Source organism: Natator depressus, chromosome 8 (genome assembly GCF_965152275.1).
Source record: "Natator depressus isolate rNatDep1 chromosome 8, rNatDep2.hap1, whole genome shotgun sequence".
Taxonomy (NCBI): domain Eukaryota; kingdom Metazoa; phylum Chordata; order Testudines; family Cheloniidae; genus Natator; species Natator depressus.
This window is the reverse complement of record NC_134241.1, coordinates 63,907,959-63,927,916: the sequence shown is the minus strand read 5'-3', so window position 1 is coordinate 63,927,916 and position 19,958 is coordinate 63,907,959. Positions and strand designations below refer to the sequence as shown.

Below are 19,958 nucleotides of genomic sequence, written 5' to 3'. Positions count from 1 at the left end.
ACAGTTAAAGTGCTACAAGCACATCTCTCCCTCTCACCATCTGGCCCTGGGCTGCTGTTCCAGCCTGTTGAGGGCTCCCAACTGATTAGACAGCAGTTGAGCAACATTTTAAAAGGGGAAAAACCTTCATGAGGGAGCATATGAAAGACTTTGGAACCATTCATTCAGTACTGAGGAGGTGGGTTTTGGTCCCAGTGCATTTGCATCATTGGCACTCCATCCACCAAAGGTCACAACTGCACATTCCTCCCTCCCTCCACCCCTCCAAGCAACAAGTTAACAGGTAATGAGGGGTTAATTTGGTTTTCCTCTTTTAAGAAGTTGTGCTATAAGTTGTTCATTTATAGGCATTTCTGCAGCACTTGTTACCATAGTTTCTGAGCACCCCACAATATGAAAGATATATCACATTACCTCTAGTATGTAGACCCCTCTACCTTTCTCCTCTTAAGCTGGTGTCACACAGTGATAGGAGCTGGTAGGTGATTCTTTCTTCCATGGGTGTCCTTATGGTATGGTTGACTGGAGCAATGCCTGTTTCTTAGCCCAATTTCCTTCAGTCATTTGTGCATAATTGTGCATCTTTCCTAAGAGGAAACCTATACTCTGTGTGCTCTAGTGATCCAGGTGAGTGTAGAAAGCCTGGTGGGGAACAGAGAAAGAAAACAGACTTTGAGGTAAGAAAGAACTACTCCATTCAGAGGCAAGGACCTTGAAATAGTCTCAAAATTCATTTGCAGCCAGAGCAATGTCCAGTGCACTGGTGTGATGTGTTCATGGTGGTCAGCTCCACTTGGGAGGCAGGCTGCTGCATTCTGTAGCATCTGTCACAGCCTGTTAGGTAAAGCTGATTGCAGTAGTCCAGATGTAGACTCTGTTAGCAGGGCAGTAAGGGGCATAGGCACTGGCTCCGTGGGTGCTCCGGGGCTGAAGCACCCACGGGGAAAAATAAGCTGGTACTCCACACCCATCGGCAGCCAAGCTCCCCCATCCTCGCCTCCTTCTCCCGCCGAGCGTGCCGCATCCCCGCTCCTCCCGCTCCCTCCCAGCGCTTCCCGCCCCCCTCCGCTGCCTAACAGCTGTTTGGCAGCGCTTAGGACAGGGGTTCTCAAACTGGGAGTCGGGACCCCTCAGGGGATCGCAAGGTTATTACATGGGGAGGTCGCAAGCTGTCAGCCTCCACCCCAAGCCCCGCTTTGCCTCCAGCATTTATAATGGTGTTAAATATATAAAAAAGTATTTTTAATTTATTAGGGGGGTCGCACTCAGAGGCTTGCTATGTGAAAGGGGTCACCAGAACAAAAGTTTGAGAACTACTGGCTTAGGACTTTCTGGGAGGGAGGGGGAGGCGCGGGGACACGGTGCGCTCAGGGGAGGAGGTGGAGAAGAGGCAGGGCAGGGGCGGGGACTTGGGGGAAGGGGGTGGAATGCGAGTGGGAAGGGGGTAAGGCTGGGGTGGGAAAAGGTATATCGAATTATTTTGTATGAGGATGTCAAATAAAATACCATTAAATATCAGTAGAGTGAACTTCGGTAGCTCAATACTTGTTAACAATTTAGGGCCCAGCCCTTCATGAAATCCATGGAGATGGACCCCATGCCTACGCAGAACCCGTTGAAGGCAACAGAGGTCTCCCTGAATGGTTCTCACTGCAGGACTAAAGCCTTAGATATTAGTGTTCATTGCCAGTGACACAATACTTAGAAAGAAATATTTTTTCTCTTTTGGAATCAGTACATTTCCCCAGGTTATGATCTAGCTACTTTACACATAGGTGTGTTATTACATAGTCATCCTGTATGGGGGTTTACACGTTTCTCAGAACGAGGACACTGTACTGGATGGGGTTGGTCTGATTTAGTATAGCAATTCCTATGATGTTATGAACCATTAACTAACCGCGAAACAATTGTCCTCAGGTATTAAACTTACTTGTTTGAAATTCTTATTTAGTCTTTCCATCTGTCCCATCTGTTTAATCATACATGCTGTTCTTTGATGAGATTTCATTTCATTCACTTTACCCCGATTCTTCTATAGCATACCTCCTTTCACTGGAATCCCCTTATGAAGAAGAGACTCTTCCAATAGAATTCCTGACAAGGGAGATTTGTGACAGGGAATCTACAAATAATACTTTAAAAGAAAAAAAAACCCACTGTATTTTAGAGACATGGGATTCTTCAAGAGAATTCCTCCTTCATAAGGCCCCACCCAGGAGATGTGAAGGCTTTTTGAGAAGTTATAGTAGTTATACACATTTTACAAGTCTTTCCATTTTATGAGGTATTACCCCAAACTCTGATGTACTGAACATAACATCCCAATTTTGTCTCCTTTTTTCAAACAAATGTGATATTCCTTCTTACATAAATTAAAACCATAGGACCCAGTCCTGCAGTCCTTACTCAGCCAAAGATTCATTTCCCAAGAGGACTATAGAATAAGGACCATTATGGGCAGGTTGTGGCTGGCTCCTTTGCAGATGTTCAAGGAAGAGTGCACTAAAAGCTTTGCCCCTGCCCCCTACCCATGCAAGTCAGCAGAGGTGCCCGACAGAACAGGAGCGTGAACACTGCATCTCCTGAAGGTGTGTAGTGGTGAATTCACTCCCCGTGGTGGTGAATGCGTGGGTGGGAGGTGCAATGGTTTCCTAGTGTTCCCACTAAAGTGGTGTCGTCATCCATTTCCCACCCAACTCCACCTTACACACTTACAGGTAAATGCCACACAGCAGGTGTGTGTTTATTGGGTGATATTCATATGCAGAAGAATTCACCTGGTTTCCCAACTCCTATGCACTGAGACTTAAAGTCCCACCTAGGCCCTGGACCTCTGCATAGGGGAGCATATACCCATTGGGAGGAGTTTACAAGACAGACCAGTTAGCTCCAAATAGAAAGGAGATTATACTCGAAACTTGAGACAAATGAACAATAAAGACCTTTCATACTGTATTTGGACTCCTTTGAATTTCTTACACAGCTATTGCAGACATTCACAGAAGTCTAGGGTTTTGGTTTTTTTGTTTTATTTAAAAAAGGACAATTTTTCAAGTGTACCTAACCAGAATAAAAAGCCCAAGCTTTTTGATTTTAATCGTAGCTCCCTCAGTCCACCACATCCTTTGGCACCATTAGCTGATGGCTCTCTGAGTTAGCTCTGTGTGGTCTCTCACTGTCACATGCTCTATAATGCCATTCTGAACACATTTAAAAGTGTACTTCAGAAAAAGAAAGAAGCAAGAGATAAAGGATGTAGATGAACAGCAGTTTCTGATTAGAGCATTCACAGAGATCACTATAGCTTTTGTTTTTATAAAAGCAACTAAGAACATTTTTTTTGCTGTTTATATACAAATACTCCTGTCTTCTGCATCCAGTATTTTCTGTTTCTCGTTTTCCATGGGCATAGCCCAAGGACATTTTAGGGGGGGTGCGGGGGGAAATAAAAAAGAAAGACTTTTGAAGTTATTATTCCAGCACTCAGTGGGACTCCTAGAACAGTTTCAGCAGGCCCAACAGCCAGAAACATGCACACACACACCCCTACAGTATGCTGCACAATTGCGCTTTTTCTGCTGGGGCCTCTTCCCTGATGTGTAACTGCCATTCAGGACTGAATAAAAAATATCTTGCTGAAAAACAAGTCAGAACAAATGAATTATATTTCCACATAATAGCTACAGTTTCTCCATGTTTTTCCTCTAGTAAGTCTCTTGCCATTACTGTAAGTACAAGTATTGTTCATTTTCCTTCTCAAAAAGCTTGATCTACGTGCAGGAATATTTTACACTTTTTGTTAAGTAAAATTTTTTTGCAATCTGTCATTGCTCTAGTACACACGCCAATTATGCCTACCAAATTAGATAAGATTACGTCTCTATGTCTAGTATTTATTTCCTTTAGGTTCCCTACCCTTAATATTATCATTAATTTGCACCATCATGATGCTTAGGAACGCCAGTCATGGACTAGGACCCTACTGTGCTAGGCACTGTACAATCATAGAACACAAAGACAGTCCCTGCCCCAAAGAGCTTACTTCAGGAAATCTTCAAGATTTTCAAAAATTGGCTCCTAAAATTAGGCTTCTAAATCCTTATTCTAGGCATCAAATTAAGTGGCCTAATTTATTAATATTACTGAGCATAAGGCAGCTTCAACTGAAGTCAATGGGAGCTGCCAAGTGCTCCATTCTTTTGAAAACCAGGCTACCTATTTAGGCACCTAAGTTAGGGTTTAAGAGCCGAAACTTTAATCATCCATTTTTGAAAATTATGCCCAATACCTTGACTTCTGCAAATACCAAGTTTCCTTATTGGCAAATATTTAGCTATCTAAGACAATTGGCCACCTGCACAGAAAACCAAAGAATATTTTCTATTTGCAAGGCATTAGGCATTCCCATTCCAAAAGCTTAGAGTGATTCTCTAATATGATTTTTAACAAATTAACAGCATGAACCTTCAAGTAAAGGGAAGTTGAAATGACCTTGTTTATGGTGGACACATGGATGATGAGCTCTGGGGATAACAAATCACTTACTGAAATCAGTTTATAGCTAGTAACCAGAGCTAGGGGATTTGCATATAGAACAGTAAGTGAAAACTTAGCACAAAATATGCAAAGAATTGTATATGGCATTACAATTGTGTGGGGTACCTTAACTCTACACTTCCATCCTTTCAGATATTTTTAAAAAGCAACATGTAACAAGAACAGCCCACTCCAGAATGCCCTCTTCCAGCAGGCCATAGCACAAGTGTGTATGCCTCAGTTTCTCCTTTAGGGTCCCCACAAATTATTCAAACAGTCATTCTTAGTGCAAATAGCCCTTGTGGGGTTCATTTATTACAAAAGAAAGCTCCATGCACATAAATGATGACAAGAGTCCTACAACCATAGTCCAGAATTCCCCAGCATAGTTCAAAAACACCCCAGCTCTCCAGCACAGCCCCGGCACCCCTTCCCAATACCCCAGCTCTCCAGCACAGTCTTCTCCTGTCATTATATCAGGACAGCCACCCTGGCCCTGTCAGCTGGAGTACAACCCCACTCCTGCCAGTGGCAACCCCACAACATTTCTGCTGGGAGCATTCCTCACTCCCCCAACCCTCTCACAATTCCTCTGCATCCAGCTCTCCATCTCTAGAAATGTCGATGGATAAACTCCTCCTCTGCTTCCCCGCCTTCAGCCTTCTCCAGCCCTTGGCTCCAGCTTTCCCGCTTAGATTCAGCAGGCAATTCCTTCTGCTCCTGCTGCTGCCTTCAGCCCTCTCCAGCCCTACAGCCCTGGCTCTCTGACTTGGGGACATCAGCCAGCAAAATCATCTTGCTGCTGTCCTTCCTTCAAGGTTCTCCCAAGAAACACTTTCTGCTTCCTTCTGGGATCTTCTGCAGTCTCCTGGCAGCTCTCACCTGCCCTTCCTGAATGAACCAGTCTGTTCTGACTCACTGGGACCCTGTTTCCTTGCTTCCTTCAGGGATTTCCTCTCCCTGGGCCTCTCCCTGGCCCTTTACAGACCCTACGTGCTGCCTGCCTGGTCCTGGGAGCACCTGCTCTGGCACAAGGGCACTGGACTTTCTCAAAAGTTACTGATACATATTTACAACCTTAACTGCAGCTTAATGATATTTTGATCTGGGAATTAAAGTACTGTGTATTCAGCACTAGTTTCCAAAGTTCACACACTTACAGTATTGCTATTATTATATTTGTCTTTTGGTAGCATCTAGAGGCCACAGGCAGGGCCCCACTGAGCTACACACCGTACACAGATAACAAAAAAGTTAGACCCCATCCCACCATTTACAATCTTAGCATAAGACAACAGTTGGACACAATAAACAAACAAGAGGGAGAGGAGAGGACAAGGTTACAGTGAAAAGATCATGGTCCTTCTTATAAACAGCAGTCACAACACACCAAGGAGAAAATCCAGCACCTCAAGTGCCTAGTCATTGTGGAGTGTTTTGTAGACATCATGGCAGGGGTGAATTAAGGATAAGAACACTAAGAATATACTTAGGGGTTCTGGTTTCCAGGTTTTATTAATTTCATTTTTCAGGATTCCTTTTCAGCAATGTTTAGCAATGTCCAAAAATCCAAGGGGCAGGGGAAGGGTCTGGGCTGACTCTTTCTCCATACTGTAGTGAGTAATCCCTTTGTAATGCTCACTAGTGTACGTTAACAGATTACTGTTTCAAACAACAGAACTTAAAGCACACGAGGGAACTGTTACCACACACCAGCAGGGTCCACAAGGACCAATTAATGCACAACACATTAGTGCGCTTTAGAAATCACACCTCCGTCATCTACATTACTGTTCTGCGTAGACAAGCCCTTAGATACAAGTAACCATTTCCAGTGTTTATTGGAGAAACACCTCTTTTTAAAAAAATCAGGGGTGTTTTATTGGTGTTTATTGGTTAAAACCTAAAATCAGAAGCCCTAAATATACTCTACAAGTACCAGGTGTCTATTAAAATGAACTGTTAGGGCATGTAGGTCTTCCAATAGATGTTACTCCTAATGCTATCTTCTTCAACCTTCCCTCTGCTCAGTAAGCAAACTGTATTTGGAGTGTTTCTGTACAGGGACTGTGATTTAATAAGATCATGTGCACACCATAGAACGGGAAACCATTAGCCTCTAGCTCAGAGGCGGGCAAACCATGGCCCGCGGGCCACATCCAGCCCACGGGACCCTCCTGCCTGGCCCCTGATTTCCTGGCCCGGGAGGCTCACCCCTGGCCCCTCCCCTGCTGTTCCCCATCCCTCGTAGCCTCAGCTCACAGTGCTGCCGGCGCAATGCTCTGGGCAGCGCAGCTGCAGAGCCTGGCCTGACCCGGTGCTCGGTGCTGCGCAGGGCGTGGCTGGCTCCAGCCGGGCAGTGCGGCTGTAGCGCCACCAGCCACTGGTGCTCCAAGCAGCGCGGTAAAAGGGCAGGGAGCGAGGGGAAGGGGGAGTTGGATAGAGGGCAGGGGAGTTCGGAGTGGTGGTCAGGGGGTGGGAGTGTGGATAGGGGTCGGGGCAGTCAGAGGGCGAGGAACAGGGTGGTTGAATGGGGGCAGGGGTCCCGGGGGGGCAATGAGGGGCAGGGGTTCCAGGTGCAGTCAGGGAGAAGGGGTGGTTGGATGGGGCAGGAGTCCCGGGGGGTAGTCAGGAAGGGATGGGGTTGGATGGGGCAGCGGGTGGCAGCCAGGGGACAGGGAGAAGTGGGGGTGGATGGGGTAGTGGTCCCAGAGGGGCCATCAGGGAACAGTGGGGGTTGGATGGGGCAGGAGTCCGAGGAGGCCGTCAGGGGGCCAGGCCATGGCCCCCTCCCCTAACTGGCTCTCCATACAATTTCCAAAACCCAATGCGGCCCTCAGGCCAAAAAGTTTGCCTGCCCCTGCTCTAGCTGATATATTAGTGGGGAACACATGCTTTAATACTTCTACGTGGACGCTGAATCTGCAATCTGAAGGACAGACTGTGGCCACAGTTCTGCATGGTGTGCAAAGGGGTGGGATGGGAGGAGCACAGGAAACTCTCCCTTTTATGCCCTCCAGGCAGAGGCCAGCCATAAGTGCAGTCACACCACTCACCTGACTACAATGCTTGCTCCCGACTTGTGCCCCCACAGCCGCTGGCCGATTTGAAGGCCAAAATGAAGGAGAGGGAGTTGGCAGGGCTGTAGCCCCACCCCTTCCAAACCGACCAGCAGAGGTGGCTCTCTGTGCACAGTACCCTTTTAAGGATGCTGAAGTGGGTGTGCTCCCCCTGTGCGGCAGGGAGCTCCAGGAGGTATCATGGGGCAGTGCCTCCCAGAGTTCCCACTCTGCAGCACCCCTACAACATGAAACTACGCCAGCCAGGCACAACTGCACTGTTAGCAGACAAAGATTACAGAGGTAAAGAACGGAGTGGGATGCACTCCCAACATGCTCTTGTAGATGGTTTGTGAGAGTAACTCCAGAAAACAGGCAGCGTTATATTGTGAACACAGGTAGACTCAGTTCTGTTGTAAGCTGCTGATTATTTTAAGAGTCAGTCTACTGAAAAGGCAAACTCACTTCCTCGTCAAATAACCTACATGAAATTATTAAGATTTGTAAGTCTGAAAGTGGCATAGAATATCTATTGCACTACAGGTCTAAGGTCAGTTTCAGGTGGTCCTTTTGGTTGTTAGTAACAAGGCTCTCAGAAACCGTCTGGGGCACTTCAAAACAGCCAAAATGCATCTAGAGGAAGTCAGAATTACTGTAAGTATTAGGCTTCTATATCTATTACCGCCAGTTCCCCTCCCACCCTTTCATTCACATACCTACCAACACAGTTTTCTGTGCTGTTATTCCGGAGAGCAACACCACAGACTCTTGTTAGTTCCTCAATAACATCACAGCTCTGATGAACCAGGGTTTCATGTGCTGTAGCAGAATGGAATAGAACTGTGATAGCATCAGAGGAAATGCTGTCCTTTGATGACATTACAGCGAAATGAGTGACAGGGCATCACTACAGAAGGGAGGCAGTGCCCTCTCTGCTTGTGGGCAGATTCCAGAATCCCCCCAAAATGTAAGGATGGGTGTACTTGGAACTTTGTGGGGCTATCGAGGTTATATACAGGAAAAGCATACCAACCTGTTTCCATCCCAGCTAGCTTGATGAAATAAAGCTTTTGTAGTGCTAATGAGGCCAATACACCATCAAATTAGGCCTGAATAAAGACTGGGAGTGGATGGGTCACTACAAGAACTAATTTCCCTCTACTGATACTCACACCTTCTTGTCAACTGTTTGAAATGGGCCCCTTTGATTGCATTGGCCTCATTAGCACTACAAAAATGATTTTTCCTCCCTTGGTATTCACCCCTTCTTGTCAACTGTTGAGAATAGGCCACTTCCACCTTAATTGAATTGGCTCATTAGCACTGACCCCCTATTTGGTAAGGCAACTCCCACCTTTTCATGGGCTGCGTATTTATACCTGTCTACTGTATTTTCCACTCCATGCATCTGATGAAGTGGGTTTTAATCCACAAAAGCTTATGCCCAAATAAATTTGTTAGTCTCTAAGGTGCCACGAGGAGACCTGGTTGTTTTTGCTGATACAGACTAACATGGCTACCACTCTGAAACCTCTGCACACAAAGGACACTTCACCAGGAATCTAGACTTCCACATTAGTCTTGGATTGGATTCCAATTGTGCCGTATGGATTCATAAAAATAGGACTGGGACAATGGATTGGCATGCAGTGTTATTGTAGCTGTATTGGTCACAGGATATTAGAGAGCAAGGTGGGTGAGGTAATATCTTTTATAGGACCAACTTCTGTTGGTGAGAGAGACAAGCTTTCAAGCTACATGCAGCTCTTCCTCAGGACTGGAAAAGACTCAGAGTGTCACAGCTACATACAAGATTGAACAGATAATTTAGCATAAGTAGTTAGCACATATTCTAAGGGACTATTCAAGGTGAAGTGGCCCATTAACACTCCTGTTCTCATAGGACAAAAAGGAGGGTTAGTAGGTTGCAGATTGTTGCAATAAGCCATAAATCCAGTGTCTTTATTAAGACCATGATTTTTAGTGTCTGGCAAAGTTATGACTTTAAGCTCCAGGCTCGTCTTTTGAAACTCTTGTGCAGGTTTCCCTTGTGGAGGACTGATGGGTCACATATAGAGTGATCACTTTGTGAAAAGTTTCAGAGTAGCAGCCGTGTTAGTCTGTATCCGCAAAAAGAAAAGGAGGACTTGTGTCTCTTTAGAGACTAACAAATTTATTTGAGCATAAGCTTTCGTAAGCTACAACTCACTTCATCGGATGCATGCAGTGGAAAATACAGTGGGGAGATTTTATGTACACAGAGAACATGAAACAATGGACATTACCATACACACTGTAACGAGAGTGATCAGGTAAGGTGAGCTATTACCAGCAGGAGAGCGGGGGCTGGGGGGAACCTTTTGTAGTGATAATCAAGGTGGGTCATTTCCAGCAGTTGACAAGAACGTCTGAGGAACAGTGGGGAGGGGGGAGAAAATAAACATGGGGAAATAGTTTTACTTTGTGTAATGACCCATCCATTCCCAGTCTTTATTCAAGCCTAAGTTAATTGTATCCAGTTTGCAAATTAATTCCAATTCAGCAGTCTCTCGTTGGAGTCTGTTTTTGAACAGTTCTTTTTTGTTGAAGAATTGCGACTTTTAGGTCTGTAATTGAGTGACCAAACAGACTGAAGTGTTCTCCGACTGGTTTTTGAATGTTATAATTCTTGATGTCTGATTTGTATCCATTTATTCTTTTACGTAGAGACTGTCCAGTTTGGCCAATGTACATGGCAGAGGGGCATTGCTGGCACATATCACATTGGTAAATGTGTAGGTGAACGAGCCTCTGATGGTGTGGCTGATGTGATTAGGCTCTATGATGGTGTCCCCTGAATAGATATGTGGACACAGTTGGCAATGGGCTTTGTTGCAAGGATAGGTTCCTGGGTTAGTGTTTTTGTTGTGTGGTGTGTGGTTGCTGGTGAATATTTGCTTCAGGTTGGGGGGCTGTCTGTAAGCGAGGACTGGCCTGTCTCCCAAGATCTGTGAGAGTGATGGGTCGTCCTTCAGGATAGGTTGTAGATCCTTGTACAGAGGAAGTATTTCAATAGATTTAATTTCATTTCAAGAGGATTTCAAGAGCCAGCACTGTGTAGCCTTTTATCAAGGGTTACCTTATCATAAGCATAAAGCTTCTTTTTTTAATATCTCTTTTGAGTTTTTTCAAAGCAACCAATTTCCTTTGGAAATGCTGCCATTACAGCATATGCCATGCCCTGTGAGAAAGGGTTTAATCCATGCTGCTGCTGCTGCTGCCTATCGTGTCAAGAAAGAGCAATGCAAATATTCATGCTATTCAGAAACAGGAGCTACAGTGCAGAGAATGGCTTCCTGGTTGCATAGTAACTATCCAAACCTAACTGCATTTGCACGCACACATCACCAAAACCTTCTAATAATTTTTGATATCATATTTCAAAGATTGATTAGGCAGTCTTTCATAACTGCCTGAATGGTTCTATTAATTTGCCACTGTTCTCAGTTCCTTTAAGGTACCTTAGGTTTGGGTTTATATTAACCTGAGATCCTTTTTCATACTGCTCCATGTTAATTGAGTTCAGTTTAACATTCAAGGGCTGTTTTGCCCACCTCTTTGCTGCGGCCTTAAAATTTGATCATGAGAATGTTCTCCATTAAAAAGTCAACATTGCCAATGGAAATTACATCATTCATGCAGAGCCAGACTGTACCACTACGTGTAGGGAGAAGGAAATCCCATGAGGTCCCCTCACAGAGCACTTTCCTCTTCATCTTTTGGGGTTGTCCCCTGTAGAAAAAAGCAAAGGCCTGGGCCACAAATCTCTGTGCAATGTCACTGTACCTCCACAACTTCAGACCCAGATCCCCACAGCGTAGCTCAGTTGGAGCCATTCAGTCTCAGACATCCTTGACTGCAGCTGCCCAAGACCCCCTTTCAAAAGGGGGACCCCTACCACAGAGGGGAAAGCAAAGCGGACCTTTGACTGTATTACACTTTGAGGGCAATTCTCCGTTGCGAGCATAGAGGGGAAGCCATGCACATCGCCTTGGCTCCATCTCTGACCCACCCCTTCTCTCTTGAGTACCTGCTTCAGTTTCCTACCCCATGTGGATCCCCATACCCAAAACCCCTCCGGGGGTCCAGTCGAAGGAGGGGTTTCTGCTTTTTATATGTGGTGGGTGGGACATGCACTGAAAGGACCCTTTGAAGGTGAATCACAAGAGGACTATTTGGAGCATATTTATTTCCAACCTAAACACAGGAGAAGATTGTGGCAATCCCAGATACCTCTGTACAGTGACCATGGGCTAATGCTGCCTTTCTAATTGCAGCTCCTGTACCACTGCAGGGTGGGGACTGATATATTTTTTTCATCTGGAAAGTGCTACTCCTAACGTAGTGCTTCAAGAAAAACGATGCCCTTGTTCTAGCAAGTTCCCTACGTACTACTTGCCAGAGGTAGATTTGAGACAAGCATCAGATCATAGGGCTTTGTGCCAGTATGCATAAGAACACAAGGGCACTCCATCCAGCGGGTCCCTGGTAAACACGTATGCCTTGTGCCATTAGTAAAATTCTTCACTGTACCAGTCTAACACGGCAGTGATATTAAGCACAGACTTCCTGTTTTGTGGCATTTCTCACATTCCTAGCTTTTTTTGGGAAAAAGGACCCTACCATATTATGTTTCAAAACATGACGCTAGAAGTCACTGCAGTACAGTTTGCCGTACTGTAGCTGTGCAGAGTTTAGCTAAGCTCTGCAATGACTTCCTGTAATTGGAGCTAAGTGAAGCAATTTTCAAGAAAAGCGAAACTGATGATGAATTTGGGCTTTTTGCCCCATGTATAAAAAGGCAACATAAAAAAAAAAAAACAGGTTCTGTGTAGCTTACTTTCATCAGTGAAACTAAACAAACCAAGCAAAAACAAACCTCTAAATGTTCCTGAAGGACATAGTGCAATGTGTGTTTGCTGCAGTAAATCCTGATGAGCTGGATTAAGTAATCACCCCAAGACAGGAACTGTCCAATTTGAAAAGAGGTGCTTGCTTTCACGTGTGAACCAAAAGAAACAGAACAGAAATACGGAGGATATGATGTAAAGAGATGAACAGACTAAAATTAGCTACCATGCTTACTTGTTCTGAAGTGTTTTTAAGTTCTTTTCTTTGTTTTGTTGAGAAGCCAACAGGGCACTGGGTGGTACGGAATTAGCACAGGGTAGAGGTGGGCAGCTTTTATAAATCTAGAGATTCTCTCTGTTTCTGGTTTTGGGGACATCTTCCAAAATGCAGTTCTGTAAAAACTGGGAAACCAAGCATCAGCTAAACCTCAGGACTTAGAAGTTTCCTTTGGGCCATTTCTGCTCACCAATGATCTGCGAATGGCATTTGAGGAGCTAACAAGGGGAAAGACTAACAGCCCAGGAAACTCTAACTGAGGTTTCAGAGTGGAGGCTGGCTCAGCTGAGATAACGAAGCCTTCAACAGCTCTTAGGGAGCTTGCACAGGAAGATCCTTATCATCCTGCTGCACAATGAGAGCACATGCCTGACTCTGGAGGGTCACATTTATATGTACTCGCTAATAAAATCCGAAGAGCGAATACCCAATCACTGCCCACCCCAGGTTTTTTTCCCCTCAGCCTTCCAACATATTTTTGCTTCGTGAAGACTATGCCGATTCCTCCCTTCTTCCCTGCAGCAGCATTGGATGCCCTCCTCTCCTCCCACTGCTTCACTCCCTTTTCCTTTGAACACCAGGAAGAATGGAAAGGTGATAGTCTCATCACCTACTGTCCATTTTCAGTTGTCTTACAAGTGGGTGCTGCTCAAAATTTGCAAAATGTAAATGAAATGCATGAACCACAAGCAAAGCTTTTGTCAGAGGATGGGAAATTAATTCACTGTCTTTTGAGCCCCCTGGCAAGAAGCACATGAACAGAACAGTATGTAAGAGTTCAACTGAGCTGCAAACACAAAGCTGGATTATTTTCTCTACCGTGCCATTGTTGCTCTCAGCAGAGCTATTTATAGCGTGCACTGCAATTTCCCCATACACTTTGGATTTTGCAACAGAAAATGGAAAAAACAAGTTTTATCATCAACGTAGTTTAGTGTGATCTTCAATTCAGCATGAACCTTACAATAGAAAGTTTTTTTTCTAGGCAGAGGAATGAAGCAAAGCCAGGCACTTTTGGAGGTGCGTCTGAAGGAAGGATTTTGCTGTTTATGGGGAACGGGTGTGTAAAGACCAACCTTCATGATCCCGCTGTCTCCACCTACCCTTCCCACCCTCTAGAGGTCTAACTGAGACATAGACTGTAGATACATAACACGCAACGTGTAGGTTACTGTTTCGCAATACGACAGAGTTTCCCACACTGTAGGCTGTGGTTCACTGTCCAGAGGGCACTTCCGGTCAGTCTGTAGAGAACAGAAGGGTCACAGGCTGTTGGCCCTTCTCCTTGTTTCCACATGTCCAACTGAATTTTTAAAAATGCTTAATTACATGAAATAATTTATGAACATTACTTTCCATGCTGGTAATTGTTGTAGTTGCCACAGGGCTGTCATATGAATGTGAACGGGAGGGGGAAAGGGTCCACTTGACAGAAATAAGGGGAGAGAAGGTCCACAAGTCAATCTCACCATTAATATGTGATCCACCCCAGCAATAAGGGCCAGATTAAGTCAATAGGTGTCTTTCTATTAACTCAAATAGGAATTGTATCAGGCCCTAAGTGATGAGGAACAGTTCAATTAGAAAGTAAAAGAGTTCTTTAGGGCTATGTGTAATAATTGTACGATCAGCTCCAAGGTCACTAAAGAATCTATTGCAATTGACATTAGTCCCAAGTTTACAGGTAGAAACCAACAAAATCTAATGTACATTTTCTTCAAATGAATGTAAATTTACTGCATGGCTGTGAATTAGTGGTTGGCCTAGAGAGTTTAAAGGATGTTTTCTGATTGTTTTCTTGCCCTTGAGTAAAATTTCAGTTAGTGTGAGATTTAGTGATGAGGTTTAGTGATGAGGTTACAGCCTTCCTTATTGCAAGGTAGGACTATTAAGAAATAAAAAAAAAAAAAAAAAAAATCCCAGAGTCAAACAGGATGTGGTAGGAGTGAGAAAAAAGAAGAGGTGTTCTAGGAGGAAAAGGGTGGGAAATAAGACAGAAGAGAAGGACTGTGCTAGGAAAGAAGAAGTATTAGTCAAAAGGAAACTTCAAGAATAGGAAGCCATTAAAAAACAAATACTTCGCTGCTAAGTAATTCAAAGGAAAATTTAAAATGAAAATTTCAAGACTACTGCAAAACTCTCAATAACTAGGATTGCACAAATCTGATTTACCCTGAGACTACGGAAAAAAATGCGAGCTTTCTTCATTGTCTGTCCGGTTGAGGAATGTGGATGATGTTAGGGGAGATTTTCAAAGGCACTAATAGGAATTAGGCATCCAACTCCTACTGACTTTTCCTGGGAATTGGGTAGCGAACTATCCTTTAGGTCTTTGAAAATCTCCCTATTGTCTTTATTTGCCAGTATAAGCTCACATAACACAAAGCCAGAATTACAGTATATACGATTATATCATGGACTGTATGAAATCAATAGGTCACGTAAAATTTTCTTTAGATATGCAGAAGATATATAAAAAGGCTAACCTGCTGCAATCTGTCCACTACAAATGATCTGAAATGCACATTTTCAATAGGACGGCAACCCAGCTAAACCTGCAAGCATAATTTTTCAGATCCAGTTCTTGCAGGCATAAAAGCTCAGATTTGTGCAGGCAAACGGCAAATAATGCACATGCAAATAATGCAGTCAGCCATCAAACTACCCAGTTTCCATACATAAATCTATTTGCACGTACAATTTACACCTGAAAATTTTTGAAGGTAAAAAACTATGGAAACGTGACTAGTGGGCAGTTAGAGAAGTGTTTTTGGAATTTGCAATATATTACACATGCATATGTAAGAATTTTACATGGGTATATTTAAGAAATTGTATTATCTTCTCAACTATTCATTTCTGAACATGTAAACTCTAAGGGTAAAATTCTGGCCCCACTGATGTCAATGAAAAAACTCTCATTGACTTCAGTGGGGGCAGGATTTCACCCTTAGGGTTTTTAACTAATACTCTCTAACTTGCAGACATAACACAGGCTTTTCCTCTATTAACATCAGTTAACCCATTTTATTATGAGAGAAAATTAAATTCATGCTTTTGCTAAAAGCATCATGGTTGCCAATGCCTGTTTTAAAATTATGCACAAGGTCCCCCTGACATTAACTGCTGATAGAAGCAGCAGAAATTTGCAGCATCCTTATTCAATATGATAGATCTTAACCCATTTGAAGTAGCTCTTTTTTTGTTAGAACAATATTCATGGTGGCCTCGTTGTGGTATAACGAGGCATGCAGGTGTGCACGGCACTTTTCCTTGCTTAGACCTTTTTAAACAACATAACAAAAAGTGCACACGCACACACACAAATTCATCCCAGCTGTCCTCTTTGACACGCCGCTGATTTTAGCGCTTCATCATTGTATCAAAGCTGGTGCTTTGAAGCAGAGCCTGAACAAAGTGTGCCACTTGGTAGTCATGGTAGCTGGGTTTTTTTAAAATATAAGCTTTTTCAAAGTGTATAAAAAGGTGATTTTTTTTTAAGATGCATGTGCTCTATATGAGTTTATCCTCCACTCCACCACAGTTGGTTAACAAAAACATAGGACAAAAGCCCGAAAGCACAGTCCCTATCCCCCACCCCCAGCACGTGTAGTCTTTAAAACCCAGCTTCGTACTCACCATAGCTGGGCTCTGTCAGTCATCCTGTGTTCACTGCTGGACAACCACCCCAGCCTTTCCTGCTGGGGTACAACCCTGCTCGTCCCAGCTGGAACTCTCACGGCCTCTCTGCTGAAAGCATCCTTGCCAGGGGAGCATCCCTCACTGTTCTGGGCCCTCTCATGATTCCTCTGTGACGCACTTCTCGGTAAGGAGACCTCAGCAAATAAGCTGCTCCACTGCTCACCCTTCCATCAGCCCTCTCTGGCCCTGCCTTGCTGGTTTATTGCCAAAACATATCTCCTGCCAGTGCCACTGCTGCCTTCGGTCCTGGCTCTCTGGCCTGGAGATGTCAGCCAACAAACCTCTCTTGCTGCTCTCTTGCCTTTAGCCCTCTCCCAGGAACCACTTTCTCCCTCTGGGAGCTCTCATCTCCTGTTCTTCCTGACTGAACCAGTCTGCTCTGCCGCTCTGGGTCTCTTTCTCACCATGTCTCCCATACCCCCCCTCCCCCCATGTGCAGCCCACCCTCTTAAATGGTGCAAACAAGGAGCCCCTGGACTGGAACAGGAGCACTGAGCCCAGTGGCATTTAGTGGGTCAGCTGCCCAGAGCACTATAAAAGGATGCTACAGCCCTGCCTTTACTGCTCAGTGAGTTTAAAGGGCAGCTGTACTAAAAGGTTGTCGTTTTCATGTTTGAAAAGCTCAGTATGAGTTATAGGCCAAGCCAATTGTTTTTGAAAATAAAATAGTCGTTAGCCATCTGTAGTGTAACGTACACCCCGACCTCCTGGGTGCAGACAGATACTGCTGAACACATCAGCAGTACAGCCTGTGTCTACATTGGAAATGTCTAAGTCAGTGTCTGTTGCTGCCGGTTAACCTGAAGATGAGCAGCAGGGCATTCGCTGCAAGATCTTTTATCCCTCACATTAACTCTTCATAATGGCTGTCTGAGGGTGGGGAAGTGTTAGAATTGGATCCAGCTACCTTCGTTGTCACTAGGGAGAGCCAAGCACACCTGCAGTAAGTCCTGGAGGCCAAGAGAGATGGATGAAAAGGACTCAGGCAGCTACATGGAGAGAGGAGTCTCTTTTTAAATGTAAACTCCCCCTCTGACCACAAATTAACCTCTTAATCCTGACAACAGCTTCTCTTTCTCAGCTCCATTCACAGGACAGAGGCTGGAACCCTCTCTGAGTTGAAATGGGTGACCATGGCTGCTACACATAAAAGTTTCTCATTGAATCTACTCATTAAGTTTTTGTTGTTCTTGTTAAAACATGCTTTATTTTAATGAATTTTCAGTGAAATAGAGTGCACAGAAGCACCCACTCTAAATAGTCTGAATTTGTCATCACCGTCAGGTAATCTTTGGAATTTTCAGTGCAAGCAGTTCTGGAGATCACATGTTTGGTAGGCTTTACCCTCAACTGAAGTGTAAAGCCAGGCATTATTGGTCTTCCCACAGAGCTTTACAAAATGTGACCGAGGGTCTATGCAGAAGAATTGCGAATATATTACAATTGTAAGCTCAGAAATTCACACTGTATTAATTGTAAGTTATATGCATTACAGTTTAAATTATAAATTGTAATTATGGGTCAGCCAAAACTTGAATTTCTTGAACTATTTGAAATTTGCACATCAAATGAAGACATCTGGAAACAATTATGAACAACGTGACAGAATTTTGTAATTTGTTTGTGGATGGATTTTCAAATGGGAACAATGAAATTTATCAAATACATTATTTACTGTGAAATTTTCAGTCATCACTAAGAGCTAATGCAGTTAGATCACTTTTAAATTCAATGAAAAGTAAGAGAAAACCCTGAGAAATGTACTTAAAATCTAGGGTGGGGGGGAGAATCACTGACATTTTTGTTTGAGTCCAGGGCACCATATGGTAATTTAGCCTTGTAGCAGCGCTGTAACATTTCTTACAAGTACACCCAAAATAATTTGCCCAGGATTAACCTTTGATTTAAGAGAGCAACCTGACAACACTCCCTCATCTTGTTTAATTGAAAAAGTAATTATTTCAAATTTTAAAAACAAATTTCATTTACCCACAGAGACTAACACTGCTCATTTTTACCTTCTGTTTTTCTGTCCAGTGAGAACATTTGGGGCATGACTAGAGGAACAGCGTACTGTATGAACCTCAAATGTGTATGCGCTTTGTCAAGTTGATCATCGCTTTGTTTTTTTATCTGAACAAGATACAGTCAACTTTAAAACTATGCAGCTATATCTTCTACAAATAGTCTGATGAGTGTTGTCTTGAACAGCTATAACAGGTTTGTGATTTCAACAGCTGAGATGGGCTGTCAGCTCATGTGGTATCTGGGAGAGGGAGACGTAATATGGGTAGTATGTACTTCCCCGGGTAAGATTCAGTGTGCAGAGCCACTCTACACTATTGCCGTGAAAAAAGGAAACAACCTCCTTTTCACTCTCCCCAGGCTCCTGCCATTTGGAGCCCAGTGGAAGAGAGAAATAGGACAAGAGGTTTCTCTCTTTCCATTCTCCCTCAAGCATGCAGCCACTTGGAAAAGAGAGCTTCATAGCAACAATAGGCACTTTTTCATAAGGGACAGAAAACAGCCTTGCAGCATGCAAGCAGTACAGAGCAGCTGCCCTAGGGAGCTCCAGAGAAGAAAGGGCCTTGGAGCAAGAGCTAACAGCAGAAATAACCAGCGACATTAATTCAGCTAAATAAACCAACTGAATCACAATGTCGAATGATCCCTAGCCCTTACACAGGTGAATGGAGGGAGCATGGAAGGATTGGTTATTCAAATATCTTTTCAAATACTTTACAGTGCTTGACTGTAAATATTCCAAATTTGAGCTGTGTGGCTTGCTTGTGACTGATGAAACGGGGAACAGAAACAATGGCACATGATCTAAGAAGATTAGCATGCATGCAGTATTGGCACTCACGGGTGTGACTATCATTTTGCTTGTTAACTGGAGTCAAACCCAGGACCCCCAAAGTTATGAGCATAAGCCTCTAGCTCGAGCTACAGGGCTGAATCGCCGCAGTGGTAACTGTAGCAGACTCAGTTTCTATGGATCAGACACAACCGGGGATGCAGCAAGGCATACACTGAACAGTGGGTTACACATGCTTGCTTAAACTTTAATGTCTGCAATTCTTGTGCCTGGAACTTTGAAATTCATTTTCTGCCAGTAAAACTCAAATTTCCAGGGAACGCAAACACAAAGAGAGGCACGAGCACAGTTCTATTTACTGGCCCAGGTCTACTTTGTTGGCCCTATTATTCTGACATAGTACCCATGGAAACTGCTATTAAAAGAAAACTGCAGTAAATCAAAATCTTTTTTTGTTCCTGATCCCACCAACAAGAGTTTAACAACTAAATTCTCCTTCAGTAGAGGGTTTATTTTAAAATAAGCATCCTAAAACTGTAAGTTTGGAGTGTCATTCCCTTATTTTCAAAGTGCTTTAATCAAGTCATTGTAGGTATTGTGTGATCTAGAGAAGGAGAGAATCTCTAAAACCAATCAGCGTCGTTTTCCAGATTGTACCCTTTGTTGTTCTTTCA

General features: G+C 43.9%; 1 long non-coding RNA gene across 1 annotated transcript; it reads right to left on the bottom strand.

The window, feature by feature from the left end:
• Nucleotides 1-481: 481 nt before the first annotated feature.
• Nucleotides 482-16,614, bottom strand: LOC141992293 (uncharacterized). The gene is made up of 3 exons (XR_012640565.1): nucleotides 16,404-16,614; nucleotides 1,934-2,097; nucleotides 482-642 (listed from the first exon to the last, which is right to left on the bottom strand). It is a non-coding gene; the product is annotated as an uncharacterized LOC141992293 (long non-coding RNA).
• Nucleotides 16,615-19,958: the final 3,344 nt, after the last annotated feature.